Source organism: Astatotilapia calliptera, chromosome 15 (genome assembly GCF_964374335.1).
Source record: "Astatotilapia calliptera chromosome 15, fAstCal68.1, whole genome shotgun sequence".
NCBI lineage: Eukaryota > Metazoa > Chordata > Actinopteri > Cichliformes > Cichlidae > Astatotilapia > Astatotilapia calliptera.
Genome location: NC_137436.1, coordinates 388,114 through 411,186, shown reverse-complemented (window position 1 = coordinate 411,186; position 23,073 = coordinate 388,114). Strand labels below are relative to the sequence as shown.

Below are 23,073 nucleotides of genomic sequence, written 5' to 3'. Positions count from 1 at the left end.
TATATATGCATATTTTTTTATTTTTTGTACATCTGTCTATACATTTCTCAAAACAAACATAATATATATATTTTTGAGCTCTACTTTGGTTTCCTGTGTTTTATTCACACACTCAGGCTCCATAGTCTAAACTAATTCTGATAGCTCATTGTCTATGAAGCTGCAGTCAGGCGCCCTGGTCCTTTAACCGCGTTACACTTGATATTTTGGAGAAACTGGGAGGGAGATCCCTCCCTTGGATTCGAGCGACTTCTTTGGAAATGAAAGTTGACTGTGACTCGAGCCATCGGATTAATTGGTGTATGCATGCTTGGCGAAGGCCTAGCGGCGACCTGGGGTTGATGGGAATTGCCTGTGAGATACTTGCATGTCTGAGCTCTTTCCACACCAACAGGCTGTCACATGATCACAGTAAGCAACAGGGGAAAAGGCAACAGCGTGATGACAAAGGGCAGAATTTTTACAAACTGAACCTCGTGATTTTGATTTTTAACATTTGCAGTGAAGCGTCTTCATATCTGTATTTAAATGACAAAAACAGGAAGGATGTTCTTTATTGAGAAGAATCGATGCTTTGATTGTCTTTGGGCCTTTCCGAAGCTTTGAGGTAGAAAAGAGTTTTCTTTTAAAGACTGCTCTCAGTGTGAGGGGGTAAATGCTACCCCTCCAGTGTTGGAGTGTGGGGAGAAACTTTGAGCTGTTATGTTGGGATAAATGGGTCCGTCTAACCCGAGCCCGTTGCTCAAAAGGGACTAAAAGCTTCCTCGTCCGTCCATATTTAATAATCTTTATACTTACTAGTTACATTAACACCTAAATATGCGAATCTATCCTTATGTATTGCAAAGGGATAGGCCCGGAAAGAAAGTTTCCTCGCCTGTTTATTAATGGGGAAAAGAACACTTTTGTCTAAATTAATTTTATAGCCCGACACCCTCCCAAAATCTTTGATAATACCAAGGGCCACCGGGATACTAGTGGCAGGGTTTGACAGAAAAAGGAGGAGATCGTCAGCATACAAGGACAGCCTATGGTTTTGTGTCCCCCTTTGTATCCCTACCAATTCAGCAGCCTGTCTCAGCGATCGTGGCTCAAGAGTTGGGAGTTCGCCTTGTAATCGGAAGGTTGCCGGTTCGAGCCCCGGCTTGGACAGTCTCGGTCGTTGTGTCCTTGGGCAAGACACTTCACCCGTTGCCTACTGGTGGTGGTCAGAGGGCCCGGTGGCGCCAGTGTCCGGCAGCCTCGCCTCTGTCAGTGCGCCCCAGGGTGGCTGTGGCTACAATGTAGCTGCCATCACCAGTGTGTGAATGTGTGTGTGAATGGGTGGATGACTGGATATGTAAAGCGCTTTGGGGTCCTTAGGGACTAGTAAAGCGCTATATAAATACAGGCCATTTACCATTTACCATCATCGCAAGGGGTTCAATTGCCACATCAAAGAGCAGGGGTGACAAAGGGCACCCCTGTCTTGTTCCCCGGAATAGAGAGAAGGGTTCAGATACGATATTATTCGTTCTCACCATAGCCTGGGGGCTCGAATAAATTATTTTAATCCATGAGCAAAATGTTGGACCAAAGCCGAATCTTTCGAGGGCCGTAAATAGATAGTAATACTCTATTCGATCAAAGGCTTTGTGGGCATCTAAGGATATCACAATCTCTGGCATAATGTTATCTTCAGCAGTATATACTACATTGAACAGACGGCGGAGATTGCTGGAGAGTTGTCTACCTGCAACAAACCCTGTCAGCTCGTCCGTCCATATTTAACCCCCTCTGTGGCGACCACTGTCTTCATCTTCTCTCTATCGACACACACCTTAGGAACTGCTGATGTGAACCATATGCTGCCTTTGAATGGCCTTCTGTTCTGCTGAGCCCTTGCACATACTCAAGGTCATATCATGACCTTGTTTCTAGGCTACCTGCTAACCTCCCAGGACCGGCGTCACGGGGCAGGATAATGCCTTCCTGTCCTGCTTCCTGCTAGCCGGCCTTCTTGTCTAAGCTTCTCTGTACCTGTTAAATCATCACCTAAAATCTCTGCAGTATGAAGCTGCATTTTTCTGTCAGTGGGCCTAATCTTCACAATAAAGTGACCTTTGCAGACCTTATTAACAGACCCGCGAGTGGTGTGACCTCTCAGCTTCGAGGTCGAGGGGAAGGAACAGACTTGTAGATTTTGCCTATTTCGGTCTCTGTGTTTTAATTATTTTTTTTTACCAGACTCTCTTTTATTGTCTTACACTTAAAAAAAAAAAAAATTTCTTCCGTGGATTCCTTTCCAAGCTTATTTCCAGCAGTGATTTTCAAGGAAAATTGGCACCAGCAGTCTTTCCTATTTAAGGCATAGATGGATAACACTTGCTGCTGATCTTTAACTCAGTGGAGTCGTTTCTTTCCAAAGGAGCCGATTCTTTTCATTTTGTTTTGTACTGTGTTTCAGAGCAATCTTGTCTGTGTGTCCACAGATTGACCGGTGTCTCTGGGGGCTTTGAGAGTGTGACCGCATAAACAAATGCAGAGCACGGTGCATTGTCATCTTGCAGGTAAGGCATGTAGCTCTGCGTTTAACTGTAGATTGTGTATTTACTGTGAAAAGCTGCACACCATAAAGTTAACATCAAACTAGTTCTGAGGGACGTCCTGTTGTACATTTCCTTCATTCAGTAACTGAGTGTGGTTTAAACTAGGGCTGCACGATTTTGCATAAAATGAGAATCAAGATTTTTTGGCTTAGAATTGAGATCACGATTCTCTCACGATTCTCTTTTCCAGTATAAATATTTATTGCACTTATTAACTGCACATCAACTTCGTAACAGTTGAGACTGAACATAAAAACAATAAATAAACATAAAACAACAAATGTCTCACGTTTTGTTGTTGCCGCAAAATGTTGTACTGCTTGAAATTCCGTCTCCACCGTTGCTCGACGCTGCGTGTACAGAGCAGGTAGTGCAACAATAGAAAAATAGTTGCGGGACGGCACTGTGTAGCGTTTGTCTAGGGTGTTGATCATTTTCCTAAATCCCTCGTTTTGCACAGTGTTGATGGAGCCATATCTTTGGTCAGGTGATAAGTGATAGCCTCCGTAATTTCTTTGTGCCTGCGGGAGTTCGACGTGTACAGGGAAGCGCTATATAAGGTTCCTGTTATTGGTGTTTGGGTGGTTGACCCGGACGGATTTTCTCCTGTCACTTTCTCGTCATCCCTGACGTGCTCTCCGTTGTTTTTTCCTGCTAATTTTAGCATCACACGGCAGCTTCTGTATCACGTGGTATAAGGCTCCGTCCTCGTCATTCGTTGAGCAGGAAGAGTGAGCGCTTGTTTTCATGCAGATTACGTCCCGGATCAAAATGCCGGGACGTCGTCGTCTTTTTTTTTTTTTTTTTTTTTTTTTTTTTTGAATCGTTGTCATTTGGAAATGAGATCGCACATAAGTATGAATCGAGATCGCGATTTTCTAACGATTAATCGTGCAGCCCTAGTTTAAACCCAAAATGAATGTGATGATCAGTCTGCACAGTGCTCCCTTTGCCACGTGTTGCTTTATTAACTCGGCTAATGTGATGTTCATTATCGTCTGTATTTTGATATTTCCCGCCAAGAGGCAGAGCTATTAGCTAAGGCTGGCAGGCTGAACTGAGCTGTGTGGGTGCATCACACATATTTATTTATTTATTTATTTTTTAGAAAGAGGGGCAATACATATTAATGAACATTTTAACAAATGTAAATATGCCAGATTATAGCCTTGGGCTAATTTCCATCTGCAGACCCTCTGGCAGGTTGGTGTTAAACACAAGTTAGTAAAAACATACAGAGACACTATTTACAGGTCATGTGACAAGGACAAAAACAGTGATCACATTATACTATAACAAACAATGACAAGGAGAGTGGACACAGAGGACAGTATAGATAACAATAACAGAAACACATCAATTATATTGCACAAACCCCAGTATTGCACATGCCCTGACCATCGTGATATTGCGTTCACCCATTGCACTAACAGTTGTTTCCCTTTTTGTAATACACTAACTCTTTGTATATGACCTGTAATATGTTTTATCCATCAGTTTGTGTTTTTTCTTCAACATGTTTTACTAAGATTCAAAGATCCAAAGTGTCATGTGTCACAAGAGAAAAAGGGCATTTCTCTGTGCAATGAAATCCTTTCTTTGCTGTCCACCCACAGATGCTGATTAATATATACAACAGGAATAGAACTGAAGATATAAAAGGAGACAAAATATGGAGGTGTGAAACAGAGATGTGTGCAAAACTATAGCTTAAGAAGACAGGAACGGGTGTGGCACTATATTGAATGTAGATACATATAAGGCAAAAACCTGAGCTCGGAAGTCAATATTTGGTACAATTAGAGGTGGGAATCACCATACATCCCACGATACGATATTATCACAATACTTAATGCACCATACGATATTATTGCAATTTTTAAAAATATTTTGCGATATTCAGATTCTGTCCATAAAGGTAAACTTTATCAATATTCATTTTATCTAATATCAAAGTCTCGCACTCAGTCTTTCTCTCATTTCAGTTTTATTGTTGACAAGCTGAACGGTTTGTATTACAGTCTAGTCCAGCTTAACTGAATGCAACCATCTGGTACAATTATAGCTATTTATGAAAACTATGCAGCCCATTCAGCAACTGAAGAATTTGAAAGTAAATTAAAACAAAATATAATTTTACATTAAATAAAAAAGTTTTAAACGTAATTAAAATAAAACATGTCTTAAATTAAAATAAGTAAACTGTCATGTTTATTGCTGCCAAAAACCGGTAAACACATTTGGACAGTGAAGGGATGTCAGGGTTCTTGCTCAGAAAAAGGATCAACATGCTCTGAAGTCAGAGCACAAAAACCTTTTTTTGTAACAAAATATCGATTTCTGCTGTCCCTGTATCGATACAAAATATCACGATACTACACAGTATCGATTTTTTCCCCCACCCCCCCACCCCTAGGTACAATCATCTTTAACACAGCCTGAACTCTGCTTCTCACGTGGGAAGTTATCTTCAGGAATAGCTGTCTTCTCCTCTTCAGGACATTCAACGCTCGTCTTTGTTCGGCTGCTTTTGTTCGGTTCTCTGTCAGGACGATCCTGCTCTGCTTCAGTAATGTCGAGGTCTGCACTGTGTGCTTGTTTTCTGTCCAGGCGTGCTCTTACTGCACGCAGTGTGTTTGGGGTCATTGTTACAGTATATCAAAAAATGAAGCCATGGGTCAATCAGATACTTTCTAGATGATTTGTAGTGTTAAAATCTGATGGTACTTTTATGCATTCATAATGACATTAGTGTTTTTGAACTTGCCAACACCTCTGACCGAAACGCCCCCACCATGTTTTACAGAGGGCTGTAGAGCTCTCAGTCTGTGCTGACTTTCCTCCTTTTAATCGCTCCAACAAACCTGTGTGTTGCAGCCTCCCTTCCACCTTTCGTAGATTAAACTGAAGAATCTACAGTGTTGTGTTTAGACATGAGTTAGATGTAGTTTTTATGTCTGGGTGATTCATAGCTCTGTGTTAAATGGCTAAACCAACAAAAAGAAAACCCCACATTCCTCTGAAAACGGTCTGGACTGGACCATGGGTGAGTGAAAAAGCTGCCGGTTTCCAGAGAAAATCCTGCAGAACTGTTGCTCGGGATCACTTTAAAAATGAGAAAAGGGTATGGCACCCAAAATGTAGAGCAGTAAGGGCTGTCTCAAGACTTCCTCACACTGAAAATAAAACAGTTCAAATAAGCACATTAGTAATTAGTAATATTTGTTCTGTAGTTCCATTAAAATGCTTCCGAGTGAATCAGAATTGAAATAATGAGATAGGGAGTCACGCTGGTAGACTGAGGCTGGGTAATGATGGAAAAATGTCATCACGATAACTTTATTATGATAAATATACTCTTGAATGGTTAATAGAACTTTATTATTAATGAATAACACGCACACACGGATATTATAACAATATATTTAATTACATTACAACCACACGATTGTTCTCACAGGTGTTAATATTAAACCATGGATACAGTTCTACAGACTTTATGTGTCTCTGTATATTACAAGTTGTTTTCCTGTTGTTTTATCAGCCGTGTACAGCTGATGAAGAAGCTGATGAAGAGGGAAGTTAGTGATATAAACCACACTGTTATTTGTAGCTGCCTATAAACATGTTTAGTGTTTAACATGGGAGTTGGAGGATTGACCGGTGTTTGCAGTCGGCCTCATGTGGCCACCGGGGGCGGTTGTTTTTGGCACTTCGACTTGTCTAAGGGTGCTGTTGGATCAGTAACTGCTCTTCTGTCTGTAACTGCTTTTTGGAAGGTAATGATAACAACGTCCACAACAAAACTGTAAGCTGGTGTTTAATCAGGGCTTTTTTCCAATTCAAGTGCAGTGTTTTTTGTTCATGAGGTCCTAATTTCAGCTTTACTGCATGACGTCATGTCAGCAACCATTTAAAAGCCTCTAACTAACCAACAATCAGAATGGGAAAAGTCGGGAGCCTTTCATCAGTGTCCTGTAATCACGAGCAGTCTAATAAGGAAAACGTGCACGGAGGGAAGAACTGCTCTGTGACGCAGCTATTGCTGGACCTCTTCATTTCCCCCCGCCTCTGTATGGCGAGTTCAGACAAGCTTCTAGTTGAAGGGGAGGATGTTTGTTCTTCACCGCGCTACAACTGGGTCAGTGAGTGAGGTACAAGCTGTTTATCCGTGGCTCACAGTGCCCCCATACACCCCTATGATGGATTCATGGAAAAAACATGTCTCTCATTTTTTGATATTTTTTAAATGTCTTTCTGGCTGCGCTGATGTGCAAATGAAGCTTAATTTTTTATTTCAAAACATTTGCAATGATTTGTGGTCATATCTCTGTGTGGTGGGGTATGACCAGTCCCACCGAGAAAAACGGTATAGACAGGATCAACTGTATCTGTTTACTCACTGTCCAATGTATGACTTCATGTTGACATGTAAGTCTAAGCTCAGGGAGCAGTGCAGCCTTTTATACGCAGGAAATCTCTCGCACGCACGCATCTCTGAGTTTGCACATTTTTCTTTTACACTCAGTCTGTGTTGCAAACACAGTAAAACACAGCATTTGTACTTCTACCAGTATATTAACCAGTGTTACCTGTCCACATGGATCTGTAGTCACACCTCCAAAATGCTAGCTGTGCTGCCGTGTTGAGCTGCTTTGTACATTGCTGTGAACACACTAGGCGTACACACAGATTGGAAGAGCTGTGCAAACCGAGACACACGGCTAGTGTGTCTGATGGTGCTGTTTATAAGAGACTGCCTAATGAACTGGTGCTCATTCAGCAAAGTGCAAAATGTCCATCACCAGCATGACGTAGCCCTGACAGCAGATTAAAAAGCCATCATTGGTTCTGATGCCATCAGTAAAGCTTTGATTCAGTTTGAATTACGTAGAGCCTGTGCAAGTGGCTGACCCCATTGCTAGTAATTGTACCTGTGCATGGTGGACTTGTGTTGCTCTACACCTTCGGCAGTGGACTTCCTGTCTTCAAGTTGGTCTTTTGTCTTCTATTCGCTTCTGAAAATTGTAATAGAAGCAACAGCCAGAAATGCAGAACAGGAAATAATGAATTGATCAATCAGCTTTTGGCTGCAGTGCTGAAACATGTAGTTAGTTTGGTTTTTTTTTTGGTTTTTTTAGGGAGGTGCATGTCAACTTAACCTCCCAGGACCTGGGGCCTGTTCTTTGTACCGCGCTAAGTAAGTTAGCTGGATTTGATTGTTGACGATTTCGCGTGATCCTGGATCGTTCGGTTCCCCGAAGCTCATCCGGGACTTGCTGTCATAGCAACAGAGCCGTAAGCGTAAACCTGCTCGGGAGCAGGTTTACTTTATGTAAACAGGATTAGATCGCGGCCACGCAGGTATGTCCGCTTCATTTATACGAAAGCAACAGCAATATTCCACCACTGTTTCACCATAAATAAATAACATCAATGTAACTAAAGATAATGCAGCACTTGATCCTTTTATTGATTTCACACAGATACATGCAGGTCATTCCCTAAAAAAGGGAAATGTACTATTAATCATTCTATTACATGTATGTGATTATTACAGATGTAATTCATATTTCAGAGTAGTAATTGTAAATTACTTCGTGTAATCAAGATGAGAGACCACGGCTATAAAAGCGAAGGTGGATTTGGGAAGTCTGTCGCAGCCATGTCCTGTCCGTATACGCGAGCAGCCCATTGCGGAAGGTGCAAGATTGATAAGGAGAGTTTACAGAATCCAGCGTATATTGCGGGACAGACAGGATCCTTTAGCTCAGCGCGACAGTGTGCTCATAGAGAGATATCGATTTTCCCTTGAGGGTATTATTTACTTAACCAACTTGTTGACGAGGGGGTGCAGGACCACCACCTGTCTTTTGTTGCTCTGCCCTTTTCTTGGTTGCTGTTATAAACAAACAGATTATTTCAGGGTCTCTTTCCAAGAGACTAAAAGCAATATAAGTGATAAATATTACCATTCTGTAGAATATTCTTATATTTCACTTTTACTTGTTCCCATGTTCTAGTGGGTCCTGTTGTGGCTCTAATGTGAAAGAGGATATAATATAACATATTATAATATAATGTAATATAATATTGGATAATATAGTGTGATATGATAAATCTACCCTACCGCCTACTGGTGTTGGCCAGAGGGGCCGATGGTGCGATATGGCAGCCTGGCTTCTGTCAGTCTGCCCCAGGGCAGCTGTGGCTACAACCGTAGCTGCCTCCACCAGTGTGTGAATGTGAGAGTGAATGAATAGTGGCATTGTAAAGCGCTTTGGGTGCCTTGGAAAGTGCTATATAAATCCAATCCATTATTATTGTTATTATTGAATTACTTACGAGTTTGATTTGTCAGCAACTTCCTGCCAGCCCTCTCTCCTTGCTTTTGCAGCCTTTGCAGTGTTCTCTTGCGTTTTAATTAAACTCTGAAACTCCTGAAATCCCTCACTCAAGAGTTCTTGCTCTGCTGCCGAAAAATACCGAGCGCGCTCCTTCGACATTTTCGCCGACCAATCAGAGGGTTGCCGATCAATGTTTCTACTATCGATGCGTAGCCCCTGTTAAGCCACCCAGTGATCTCACATTACTTCATCCAGCTGTACTAATCGCCAACAGCAGGTGAGTTCGGAGAACCGGATTAGCGAGCTCACGGTTAGCGCGATGATTTGGTCTTGGATGTGTCATTTGATCTTGGATGTAGTAAGCGACGTATGAAGAACGGGCCCCTGGCGTCCACATATGTGGACATCACATTTGGGGTTATTTAGACCAAATTGTCACACTGCTTCCACTGCCCGACTGCAACTGCACCTTATGTACATCCTGTAGTATTCATTCCACCTCATTTCATTTCTGTCATCCTGTATTCTATGTATATAAGTTTAGATTGGTTATATATAGTTGGTTTACACAGCTTTGTGTATGTATGTGTATGCATGTGTAATGTGTGTGTATATATAGACACGTGTGTGTGTGATTTACATTGCTGTGCTTGAGAGTCACCATCTACCGGAACCAACTTCCTTGTATGTGTCTGTGCATATACCTGGCCAATAAACACGATTCTGATTCTGAAATACTCACTTTTGCTCTACAAGGGCCTGATGTCTACTTACGAGGACATTATGCTGCTACTGTTCTATTGAAATTTTAAACGAATGTCCTCATATGTGGCTCTCATTTTGTTAGAAACAAAAATCAGCTCACTCCCGGTGGCTACTTGGCGGGCCTGGCGCCTGTTGCTCGGTCAGGCCTCCTCCGGGGTGCGGGGGACCCTCAGGCCTCCGGCCTCTGGGCCTGCGGCTCGGTTCACTCTGGCACAGCTGGCTGCCGGCAGAGTCGGCGGGCATGCCGGTGCAGCCCCCTCTAGCTTCTGCTCGGTGGCTACTGGGTGACGCCTCGTCTGGGGATCCTTAGCCCTTCCCATGAGGGTGGCACGGATGCCCCTCCAGTGGTCCTCCTTGGGCTCTCGCACTCTGGGGCCTCTGGATGTCTGGAGCCTGGATCTCCTCCATGCCTGCTTCATGCCCTGGGGGGCGGGGCTATGGCTCTCTACATCCTCTTGCAGACCATTACATGGGGAAACCTTTTGAATACAAGCGCGCTGATCCACACAGGTGTGCACACGGGTGTTCACTGTTCGTAGACTTAAACTACACCTTTCTTGGCTGCTACTTCAAAGCACATTGTGCGCTGTCTGTCCTGCGTGCTGCACAACAACATTCAATATTTAGTATTTACTGCTGTTTACACTCGGCTAGATTAATGCGATGCTGTTGTGTTTAGTATGTTGCTTTGGTTTTTTTTTTTTTTGCTTGTTTTCTATTTCTCTCTCAACAGGTGATCCAGGAGATTTTTTTTCCCTCTCTCACTGTCCCTCTCCCCTTCTGTTTAAATTTTCCTTCCTCTTTCTCTCTCCCTTTCCTATCCCTCACTCATGTCTGTCCCGTCTGTAACAACTGAAAATAAAATAAAATAAATAATAAAAACAAAGGTCGATCAAATGGACCAATACGGCAATGCCACGATGATCCATTTGGCAAAATAAATCCATCGGGTCTCCTTGTTGGTCTTCAGACAACAATTCTGACAGCTAAAGAACCAAATGGGACAGGCAAAAATAATAATAAATCAGGTAAAAAAAAAGAAATCTGGTAGTTCTTTGTTTTTACATTCATCAGGTCCCAATCAGCCCAAAAATCAAAGAGAAATTAAAAATGCTGCTGTGGAAGAGTTCAGGTCTTAGGAGGTTAAAGAGTGGGATTTCTGAAAGGTTTGCTATTACAGCATACCTATGGTGCACATTTAATGCAAAAGTATAAATCCCTCTGTCACGATCCTGGGTCTTAGGACCCAGTGTTTTGAGTTTTAGTTCATCTTGATGTTTATAGTATGTTAAGCTCATTAGGCCTCCTATGTTCATTTGCTTATTAGTTCCCCCTCGTGTTTCCAACCCATGTTAAGTCTCCCCTGCTCTTCGTGTGTTTCATGTCTGTGTCTTACCTTGTCAAGTTCTGGTTGTCATGTCTGCGTCTCATTATGTTTCCTATTTATTTGGAAGAGATCCTGTGCTTTTATATTATGGTTTATGTTTTGAGTCCTTTGATGTACTGTTTCTTGTTTCCCTAGGTCTGTTATGGTTATCTTAGGTTTAGCTCTTTGGCTTTGTTATATGGCTTCCCTGTGTTCCATGTTATGTCCACTGTGATGTGTTGTACCATGTTTCAGGTTCCTATGTTCTGTCTCTCCAGTTGCTGTTAAGTTTGCGTGTTTTAGAATTCAGTCATTGTGTTTCCTGTTTTACTTTGAAGGTCCGTGTCTCATGTGAGTGTTTCTAGTTTTGCGTCTGTCTCGTCCAGCCTGATTACTCCCAGCTGTGCTCTCCTTCTGTGTCTCATTCCCTCGTTATCCCTCTGTGTATTTAAGCTCTGTGTTTCTCTTTGTCAGTGTCGTAGTCTCCCTCATGCTGTGTGTGATTCTCCCTGTGGTTCCTGGTATACTTTATGTTTAGCTTTTAGCTTATGTTTTGTCTCCGTGAGTTTGCGTTTGGGTCCTCTCCTGCCTGCCACACAGCCGAATCATGACACCCACTTAATCCTCCACCACCAACCCTGCGCCAAGCCCGGAAATCATCCACCCGCCAACCCGGTCATATCTGTGGGAGGCTACAGCTTCATCAGACTGAGAACCGGAGCTAATGTCAGAGTTTCCACACCAAAGCAATTTACAGATATCCTCTCTTGTTAATATAGTATTAAATCTACTGCATGAGCTACAGCGTGCAGAAACATATGTGGCCAGCTTTGGTAGTAATACACGGTCGTAACAAAAGATCGTGCTTAGCACAAGAAAAAATGTCTTCGAAACAAAAATAGACTGCCATTGTAGCTCAGTTATTTTGCTAATGCAACAGATGATATTCTGCCTTTGTAGAGCTATGTGCATGTGCACTCTCATTTCTGTTATTTCTTTTAACTTAAAGTTTAAGCTAAAGGTTAATGAGCTATTATTCAAGATTTATTACCAAGATTACTGTCAGAAAACGACTACAAGAAGACAGCTCCTTGGAGGACAGGACCAACTTCACACCCGATCAGATCTGCACACTGTTAGACCTCTGCCTCACCACTACATATTTCAAGTACAACGAAGGCTTTTACAGACAAAAACATGACTGTGCCATGGGCTCCCCCGTGTCACCTATTGTAGCCAACCTTTACATGGAGGAAGTGGAAAGGAAGGCTCTTGGGTCTTTCAAAGGAAGAGTACCCAGCCACTGGTACAGATATGTGGACGACACCTGGGTCAAAATCAAGACACAAGAAGTGGAATCCTTCACTGCGCACATTAACGCTGTGGATAAAAACATCAAGTTCACCAGGGAAGACACAAAGGACAACTGTTTGCCTTTCCTGGACTGCGCTGTGCACATTGAAGAGAACGGCAACCTCAACATCGAAGTTTACCGGAAGCCCACACACACGGACCAGTACCTCCTCTTTGACTCCCATCACCCTCTGGAACACAAACTTGGAGTAATCAGGACCCTACACCACCGGGCACAACATGTTCCCTCTAAGCCTGAAGGGAAAAAGAAGGAACACACACATGTAAAGGAAGCACTCAAAACCTGCGGCTATCCTAAATGGGCGTTCTTAAAGTCAGCAAAGAGGCACAGAAAAGAAGACCAGACACCAGCGAGGGAGGATAAGAAGGACAGACGCAACAACATTGTCATCCCCTATGTAGCCGGTGTATCAGAGACACTCAGGAGAGTTTTCTCCAAGCACGACATCCCGGTGCATTTCAGACCCAGCAACACACTCAGACAGAAACTGGTTCACCTGAAAGACAAAACGCCAAAACACAAACTTAACAACGTGGTGTATGCTGTACAGTGCAGCGAGGAATGCCCAGACCTCTACATCGGAGAGACCAAACAGCCACTTCACAAGCGCATGGCACAACACAGAAGAGCCACCTCCACAGGACAAGACTCAGCATCCATCTGCATCTAAAGGTCAAAGGTCACTCTTTCGAGGATGCCAATGTTCACATTTTGGACAGAGAGGACAGATGGTTTGAAAGAGGAGTGAAAGAAGCATCTATGTCCACTGTGAGCGACCATCTTTGAACAGAGGCGGGGTTTACGACACCAACTCTCTGCCATCTATAATTCAGTTTTGAGATCCTTCCCAGACGCCTTAACGCCCACTCACATCCTGGGCCATCTGACCTCAGGAAATCACATGATAAGGTGGGGCCAGGTTTCACAATGAGCTCACCCGAAACTCTGGCTGATTGGGACCCACACCCAGTTTCACACCTCACACTATAATCTGTACTTTATTATTTATTTTTCTGACAACTTCTTATTTACACAAACTTCTGTACTTTCTGCTGTTTTTAATACAGGCTTGTTACTTTTGATTCAGCGTTATCACTTAAAGTGAAAACAAACATTGTATTCTTGTATCCTGATATTATTTTATTGTCGTCCTTCAAGGAGCAACTTTTTTCTCTCTTACTTGGAGTAAATTTTAGAGCCTGTACTGTTTAAATTTTGACTTGTGGAAAGAAATTGATTGTAATTTTAGTGAAGTATATTTAACACCATTATGGGCGATCGTGGCTCAAGAGTTGGGAGTTTGCCTTGTAATTGGAAGGTTGCCGGTTCGAGCCCCGGCTTGGACAGTCTTAGTCGTTGTGTCCTTGGGCAAGACACTTCACCCGTTGCCTACTGGTGGTGGTCAGAGGGCCCGGTGGCGCCAGTGTCCGGCAGCCTCGCCTCTGTCAGTGCGCCCCAGGGTGGCTGTGGCTACAACGTAGCTGCCATCACCAGTGTGTGAATGTGTGGATGGGTGGATGACTGGATATGTTAAGCGCTTTGGGGTCCTTAGGGACTAGTAAAGCGCTATATAAATACAGGCCATTTACCATTATCTCCATCTCGCTTTCTTAAATGAAATACTGTTGCACCGCTGAAAGCAGTGTGTTAAAGCTGGCCCAATAATGTAAGTCAGTTAGCCGTGTTTTCATTGTTTTGTATGTTACACTGTGACGTGTGGGTAATAACTGATGATCCTTTAGTTTAGTCTGTAACCCAACCGAATGGTCTCAACATGGCATGCGTGTCTCTGATGGTTCATTTGGTTACTGCTATTTTTATTTTTAATGTGAGCGATGTTTTGGGGACTGTTGCCATCCATCCTTAAAAGCTAGCAAGAAAACCTGGACCTTTAACGCTCATGCAAAGTTCACCAAAACAATGATTCCATTCATCACCACTTTCCATTGGTTTTGTCTGAATGCCAAACACTAGACACGTACAACCCAAAGAAAGAGATGACGTTAAAATCCTTTCGTGCTTTGGACTAATGTTTTTTAGCTTGCTCACTCAGTCTTCCAGTAACCAACGACAGATCCACCCTCCCCGCTCTGCATGAGCAGCTGTGTTGACTGTCTCGTGCATGGGAACCCTTGATTACTAGGCTGACTGTACGTTTGGGCTGAGCCTGGCAGCCAACTCATTGTGCCTCCCTCAGCCAACACACAAAACAGAGCTTTCTTAACTTTGATCGTGGAGAGTTGTAAACGACTGCTGCTTCGTCATCCGAGGCCTCGGGTGATCCACCGGGCTTCATTAGCCTAATGAATGGTTTGGGGATGTTTGTCTGGGCTACAGTGTGCCTGCCGCTGGCAGCCAGTTCATGCCTGACGGCCTCACGTTGGCAGCCAGTCGCTCGCTGTCGGCTTCATTAGAGGCTTCAGCTGCGATGGCTCGGGATGATGTCTTCGTTAAACTTTATGATTTGTTGATTTTAATAATCTGTTGTGTTTCTTGATGTGATTGTTAGGGACACGTTAGAAAAACAGCACTTGTTGCAATAACAAGATGCAGGTGTAGTAAAATGACATCAGTGCACAAGCTCAGCTGGAGGCAGCTCTCCAGCCAGAATATGATTTTTCCTGAAATATGCTGAGTTTGATTTACGATTAACCTTTCTCTGTGTAATGAAGCCACATCTGAGAGGAAAAGAGATGTGTGTGAGAAACTGCTAATATTGAAACATGTTGGATGGTTCTGATAGAGTCTTGGTTGGTGATCAATAGTAGATGCTATGAAAGTTCTCAGTTCAGTTTTTCCAGATATTTGGAACCGTTTAAGCTCAATAGTCCTAGTGGGCTTGTGATTTACACAGTTGGCTAACAAGATCCCCCGGTTCGATCCTGAGACGAGACGCAGATTTCCTTTGGGCTTGTGTCAGGATAAGCATCCGACTTACAACATCTGCCAGAATGCGAGCTACTGTAGTGACCCCTTGTAAACAAGGAAGCCGTCAAGAGTGTCTTTTATTCCTGTTACGATCAGACAAATAAATCCTTAGAATATGTGCGTTTATTGTTTCTGCTGGATCCGTGTTTAAAGCATCAGATGTTACATGTACATTCACTTCTGAAAAGGATCCTGATGAAATCATGTTACTGTATTACTCGCATATCTGAGCATTTCCTGCAATAATATGAAAAATGTGAGGCATAACCTATCTGGCCTCATCTCATGAGGTTGTTAAAGGAAAAACATACAATATACTTACTAGATGGGAATTTAATGATGCGGATGAAATCACCAATGCAGGTGGAGTTGTACCAGATGTTGGATCCTGCCAAATGTCTGCATAGAGAGTAATGGTTGTGTAGCACACATTTAATACATGCTTACATATGTACTTGTCCCAGTGCGGTGTGACAGGATCGTCAAGCTCTCCATCTAGTGTCCAGCTTCAGAGACGAAACATACTGAAGAACGTAGACTGTATCTGTATCAATATCTGTATATTGATGGATGTTTCTTGATATTTGTGTTCCCAAAAATCCCAAATGCTTCAGGTTCAGGACGGATGTATAGGCATTTTAGTTGTGCTGCCCCTGGTGTAAAAGATGGATGTAGCCACTGTGACATCATGTTTTGAAGCCTCGAGTTCAGAGATGGGCAGTAACGTGTTACTTGTAACGCGTTACTGTAATCTGATTACTTTTTTCAAGTAACGAGTAAAGTAAGGGATTACTATTGCAAAAACTGTAATTAGATTACCGTTACTTTCCCGTAGGAACGCTGCGTTACTGCGTTACTAAAACCGTGATTTTTTTTTTGCGAGAATGTCTCACGACAGTGACGTAAGCGAGTGCGACGTTAATGACAACAGCTGTGTGCAGATCAACAATGGATCATATCTCGAGTGCAGAGAGAGTATGAGCGTGCAGCGTTTAAAGCGTGGAAGTACTGACCTTACTTTGAGTTTGATTCCATAAAAAGTGACAAAAACATTAGTGTCCGCTGTGCGTGTGGGAAGAAAACTTCTTTTTACAGTGAAAAAAACCCCTAAACTTCCAACAAGCACCGAGTAGCTACGACGTAATGGGAAACTCACAGAGAAACTCGCGGATTCTTCCACTGACCGCGGCACACCTGCACCAGGGTAAACCTCCGCCTACCCCACTCCTGCTTTACAGGTGAAAATAGAGCAACAGGACCGCTGAGTCTTTGACTTTATTTATTTTCTGCTGTGTTTTACTTGCATCTATTTGAAAGACTGAGTGTAAACACAAAAAAATATTTTATTTTATGTGCTGGAATGTGCAGAAAAAAGGTTTAAATGTTAAACTAATTTCTTCCAGTCAGAGAATGTTGCAGATAATTAAATTTTTGCTTGATGCATAAAGTTAAAAGATTAAAACTGATAAAACAAGTTTTAAAAAGAGACTTTTCCATCTGATTACATTTTGTATGATGGATTATGTAGAAAAAGTAGAATTGGCTGAAAGATCTATCGCTTTATCACCTATTCAGGTTGTAAATCTTGTTTTTAAAAAGTAACTAGGTAATTAATTACTTTTGAAAATAAGTAATCAGTAAAGTAACAGGATTACTTTTTTGGGGAAGTAATCAGTAATTAGTTACTGATTACTTTTTTCCTTTCACTCTGCGTTGTGTCCTGTTGTGGATCCTCTTTGCTGTATTGTCCTGACGTCCCCAGCACAATCGATTAGTGGCAGTGGATCTGTCCCAGCTCACAGCTCAGTGTATTGAGAGTGTAGGTGCCAGTAGGGAAGGAAGGATCCCACTGTCGTGTCAGCTTCTGACCCCTCTGCCACAATGGGACCCCCCCCACACACACACACACCACCCCCACCCCCTTTCCCTGCCAAGCTGGGAAGAGTAAATATTTATCAGCCCCCACAACAATGGCCAGCTCAGAGGAGAAAGACGCTCTGAGCAGAGCTCACGCAAGGCTGACGGATCACCTGATGTCAGTCGAGGCTTAAAGATGGGCTTCAGGAAGCACAAGACTCTGGTTTGCCAATAAACACTCTGCACGTTGTTCTGTCGCAGGAACGTCCGGCTATTCTGGACCAACTGTCAGACTCAAATCTTTGAAAACTGTGGAGTTTGTCTTAGAACTCCAACTAAACTCGACTTATGTTCAGTTTTTACATGAAGGATGTTTTAGTGAAGGCCTCACTCAAACTACTCTTGTTCTGTTTTGTCTTTCTGTACTAACCATTAGTTAATAACAGAGGTTGGTATAGAGCTCCTCTCTGTTTCTCAATTTTGTTACCAAGAAGTGTCGAACCAAAGACAAAAGGAAGCAAATAATATTCGTCATGGGCCAAACACTCTCATCAAACACAGCCGTGTTCTTCCCTAAAAGCTCAGATATGCTCAGTGTTTTTCAGCTGAAGCCCAGATAAAGTCAGCAAAAGCTGTAAAAGGTTTCAGTGCATAAATCTGTAACTGTTACAGCTGCGAGTGTCTCTGGATCACCAGTGTGGCTCCATTACTCTGTCAAGCTGTGGTTAGAGACCAGATTATTGCGACTGTGCATCGAGCTTGTGATGCTGTTGCCATTCGAAATGGTTGATTTCAAATATTGGGACCAGGTCTGCAACCCCGCAGCTGGCTGTCATTTTCAAATCAACTTTGGTGCACTTTGCTCTTGTGTGCTATCTGTTTGTTGCACACTCAGCTATTTGGTGACCAGCTTGTCGTTGTAAAAAATGTAATTTCTCTCATCACAAAGAAGCGTCCGCCCTGTTCTGAGCTGTGGGTGGCTGTAAGTCTCTTCCTGCTGTGGGTGCTGACGATGGGCTGTTGCTCCTGCAACATGGTCAAAAACACCCACTCACTGCCATAATTCATGCAGCTAAAGTTAACTGCTTATTGTGCAGGTCTGAGTTAAATTTACCTCAACTTTGACAGGAGAAACTGAAGCAGTGGGAATAAAGACAACTGTTAATTGCCAACAATGCAGTAAATATACCAGAGGGTTACCTGCTCTATGTGAGGAGATGTCCAACCATTGGCTGGAAAGTGATGCACAGCATCATATATGTGGGAGGGTGTTTTTACTTCTTCTTAATGAGTTTCTTACCAAGACTGAAAGCCTGCAGCTGAGGCCGCACCGCCATGTTTTAGGCTAAATGCCAACTTGTTCTGCTGATGGTGCCACTGTACGCAAACGGTTATTTAATGTGTTGTTAAAAACGATTTGAAGTCATTGTCTTTTTCTCCTGAGCCTCGTGTTGTTTCCATCTCTGCTCATTAAGATTAAACTCCAGGGCACTACATCACAATTAATAGCTACATGTTGGTGGGAGGTGTGAGAAAACAAAACTGTGCTGAAGGCGGTCTCTGTTCCCGTGCACCATCAGGCTCCAAGCGACGTAAACGGCCTGAAGCCGGTGACACAGATAGCCAATAGTTTGGCTGTGCGGTGTAGAGGAGGGGGTAAAAGAGCAGTAAGAAAAGAACAGACGGCTGCAGGGACACGTCATGTTGCAGGTAGAACTTGATGTGCATTTACAAAGCGGTGTTCAGGAGCATGCGTGCAGCTGCGCTGAAATATTCTGCACAGCCGTGTCACGTAATATATGATTAAGGAAACACCTGCTTGAGTGAGTAACAGAGTGGATTGCGAGCAGGTGCTTCCCCACATGTTCAATATGAGCAGTTAAGCTTTCCTCGCAGCTCTGTATAGGGGTGCTGGGTGTGCTTGGTTGCTACATTGTGTTTTGCTAATGTAAAAAAAGGAAAAAACCTCGGATGTTGCAGGAGGACACGTTGGCCACGTTGGACTTTTGAGTGCTTAATGGTGGCGTTTGAGTATATAGGGGGAGGACAAAATGCTCCTCCACATGTGGAAGCTTGCTGAAGAGTTTCGCTGAGTGATGCTTTCTGGCATTTCTGGCATGTGCCGATGTGATGCTGCGTGACAGAAAACTCATCAAAGCGGTGAATCGGCACATTTCACAAAGGCAACGAGTAAATCAAATCATCAACTCCGCTCGCCTGCCTGCACGCCGCGGCTCTCTGTAGGCTTGTTAATTGGCCCAGTAAAATTGTTCTTGGCAGATGTCCATAATGAAACACTAACATGTCAGATATGGTGTGAAATGGTCGAGTATGAATGGTTGGCAAAGACCAGGCTGCTGCCTGCCAGAGAGCTGCAAGTTTATGAGACACTTTGTTTTTAAGGCTTTTCTTGGTGCTAATCTTGACTTGATATTTTATGTTTTATAAATCTGTGGATTGTTGGACTCCAGTTTATTCTACATTGGACCAATTAGCTGTAAAGACGCAGGATATTAGGTTCAACAACACTGTTTCATTTTCAACAGTCGTCGTTACTTCAGTGATTGTGTTTCTGCAGCACAAAGAATATAAATATTCAAATCATTAATTTGCAATGGATTTTCATGGTAATCAGCTGTTGGAGATCACAGCATGACAACCCAACAGCTGACAGTATTGTACTGTAACGTCATACAGCAGTTTTATATTTTTACAGTAAGAGACTCGTTCGCTTCAGTCAACACTGTAAACACAAGTGAAGCTTCCGATAAACTGAAATAAAATCAATGCTTCTGCTGGAGAGGGTAGTATAGAATAAGAACCCGACTTTAAGTTCAGTGCCTTTAACAATTATCCTCAGACTCAGTAAGAAAACACTTTATTGTCTGCAATGGAAAGAAGACTAAATACGACCACGATGAAGATGCATGTTAGTCCCAGTATGGGGTCCTAGTCCAGCATTGATGCTTTGTCTGTAGTACTGTAGGGTTGTACATGTTGTTTCTTTCTATTATTGTGCCTTTGTGTTGTGAACTGGCACAAAATTAGGAAAAAATGAAACAAGTTTGGAACTACAGTATTATTTGTTTTTCCCAAAGTGCAGACACGGTCCACTGGGTATATTATACCACACTGTCACAGCTGCGTCCTAATACAGGACCTTTCCCTGTTAGAAACTTGTTATATTGCCTGTCTGCTTTTTTTAACCAAACAAAAGGCTCATTTCAGTTTAACTATACACTCAACTCGAGCGCTTGCAGAGCTAGAGGCTCCAGGTATCACTGGTGTACCTCTCCTCCCTTTATTATGCCTTTGGGGAGCCCCACTGACCCTGAAGCATGATGTATTTCCTTAAGCCTGTCACTAATAATTTCCCCCTCAATGTTAATGACTCAAAGATTAATGCCAGGGCAAAACTGGGCCCCCATTTTCAGGGCCCCGCCTTGCCTGCAGTTTTACACTGTTTATAAATATTTATGGACACATACAGACAGCTAATAAAGTCAGCGTTGGCAAAAAGAAACTGGACAACTTTCCACTTATTTTCATTTTTTGAGCATTACTGTTCCTCCGTGCTGCCCCGCTTCCCTGTGCCAAAAAGGTGTATCCACCATTTGAGTCATAATAATAACAACTTGTTTTCTCACATAGGAAAGAAGGGGGTGGGGGGTGTAAAAATTGCAAACAGGCCCTCGGTCCAATGAGTATGCGCCTACATGCCCAGCAAAGATAAACATACCCTCATGTGTCCCACGGCTCGCGTCTGCTGTGGGAGCAGCACGGGGCTGAGGGACAGGTACACACACACCTGTAGGCTTTCTTCACCATTTGGTGCTGTATCAGAGCTTGTTTGTGCCCGTTGAGGTGAGCGGCTGCAGAGCAGCTGTCGAGAGCAGAAACAGGGCACCGTTATTGTTTCAGTGCACGCTTGTCTTTTAACATCAATCTCTGATCACAAGCGTCTCGAACAGTAAGGCATGGGCGCTTTTCTTTTTTTAAATCATGCACTCTTGCAGCACTGCAGTCACTGTGTTACACTGCACACGAAAGAAGCAGTAGTGCATGTATGGGATTAAGGTCCATTTGTCAAAGCTCTCATTTATCATGGAGCCCACTGGTGTCAGACCTGCTGCTTTCCCAGCCCGTCTCTATTACGCTCTGCTGGTACTCACTTGGACACTCAACACCTGACCTGACACACACACACACACACACATGTGCGCACACACACACACACACACGCGTGCACACATACACACACACGTGCACACACTCCCGTATGTGAGAGGCTCACAGACAGGATAAATGAATGGCCCTGAGAGAGACGGTTCACAGTCCAACCATGAAAGAATTCCTGCCTTTCTTTTGGAGAGTGCAGTCAGCCTTGATGGGGGTGACACCCCACCCACTGGGAATGGCCTTAAAAGATAGATGTAGCAACTACAAAATCACAGATTCATGTTTTTGGACTCCACTGTGGCTTTTTGGACATTTTTGGAGCCACAGGTGAACCAGAGTAATGAGTGTAAAGTTCATCAGTAGCAGACTGAGCCTGCTCTGACGTTTGGATGTTCTGGTCAGCAGGTTATCAGATATTGAGGGAGTGACGGCACGGGCCAGGTTGGGAGGTGAAACTGACAACAGTGTGGCCACGCCCCTTTCTCTAAGCTTTAATCCATTTTTGTGAGCTATTAGGCAAAATTAAGGCACAATTAGTTTTTCTTTTTTCCCACCAGGCTTTGCCTTTGGAAACTTTAACATGGGTGTCACTTTTAGTGTCAGCCTTAAGTGACTGTTGGAGAACACCCTGCAACCCAGGGTGTGTGTCGTGGCCAAGAACCAGGAACTTGGGCAGCAACCTGCAGCCACTTCCCAGCCACGACAGCAGTCCTGACTGCAGATCTACTCTGCTGAAGTGCTCTCGGGCAACAAAGGCCCTGTCTCAATATGCGTACTTGTGCGTACTTGCGTTCTCGTGTACTCGTGACACGTCATCAGTCGGAGACCAAGTACTGTTCCAATTCGAAGTACGCATCAAGCCGAGAACGCGAAAAAGTCCCGGATGTGTTCTCGCTCCGCCCGTTTTACCAAGCATGCATCGGTGGTGACTTGTGTGGACTTAGTACAGCTAAATATCCCAGAATGCATTTCGTCCAAAACTCAAACGCGGCAATGGCGGACGAGCGGGGCTAAAAACTTTTAAATATTACTCTTTCTGGGTCACAAAATAAACTTTTAAGTTATTTTCAAGCGAGAATGTAGCTGTGTGAACTTCAAATATCTGCTCGATTTATCAAGATGTCATATATTTCCAAACGCGCTCCGACGTTTTCGGAGACGTCTGTGACCCGCCAGCTCCATACCACAGCGGTCTCCAACCTTTTTTGCGCCACGGACCGGTTTATGCCCGACAATATTTTCACGGACCGGCCTTTAAGGTGTCGCGGATAAATACAACAAAATAAAACTAGTACCGGTACCGAAAAAAAGAAGACTTATTCATAACACACGTGAAAAGACCCAGGAAAACCGAGTAAACGATAAAAACGATAACAAAATTGGGGACCGCTGCCATAACAGACAGCGAGGTCGAGGATCATTAGAGCCGGCGAGAACAGCGGACTCCCGGCACATCGTTTCCAACCCCCCCGCGGTCTTTTTGCTACTCAGGTTAAACAAACCCCAGCAGCTGTCTATTGTATTGAGTGTCCACTACAATAAAAATAAAAGCGTTCTAACATCTCACCTGCTTGTTTTTATTAAGGTATGTACACGTATGTACACTATTTTTATTAATAGAGATTTCACTACTGAGGTTAAACATGATATATAAGTCACTTAGATCAC

The 23,073-nt window shown here is 43.3% G+C and overlaps 1 protein-coding gene across 7 annotated transcripts in view; it reads left to right on the top strand.

Annotated features, from left to right (window-relative positions):
* Nucleotides 1–23,073, top strand: part of disp1 (dispatched homolog 1 (Drosophila)) — a 120,649-nt gene that overhangs the window by 42,698 nt on the left and 54,878 nt on the right. For 6 of the 7 annotated variants that reach the window (XM_026194471.2, XM_026194475.2, XM_026194473.2 and 3 more), the window contains one exon: nucleotides 2,472–2,549. The exons of the other annotated variant lie outside the window; for it this stretch is intronic. The gene's annotated coding sequence lies outside the window, so the exon portion shown is untranslated. The remainder of the gene's footprint in view (nucleotides 1–2,471; nucleotides 2,550–23,073) is intronic. 7 annotated transcript variants of the gene reach the window in all.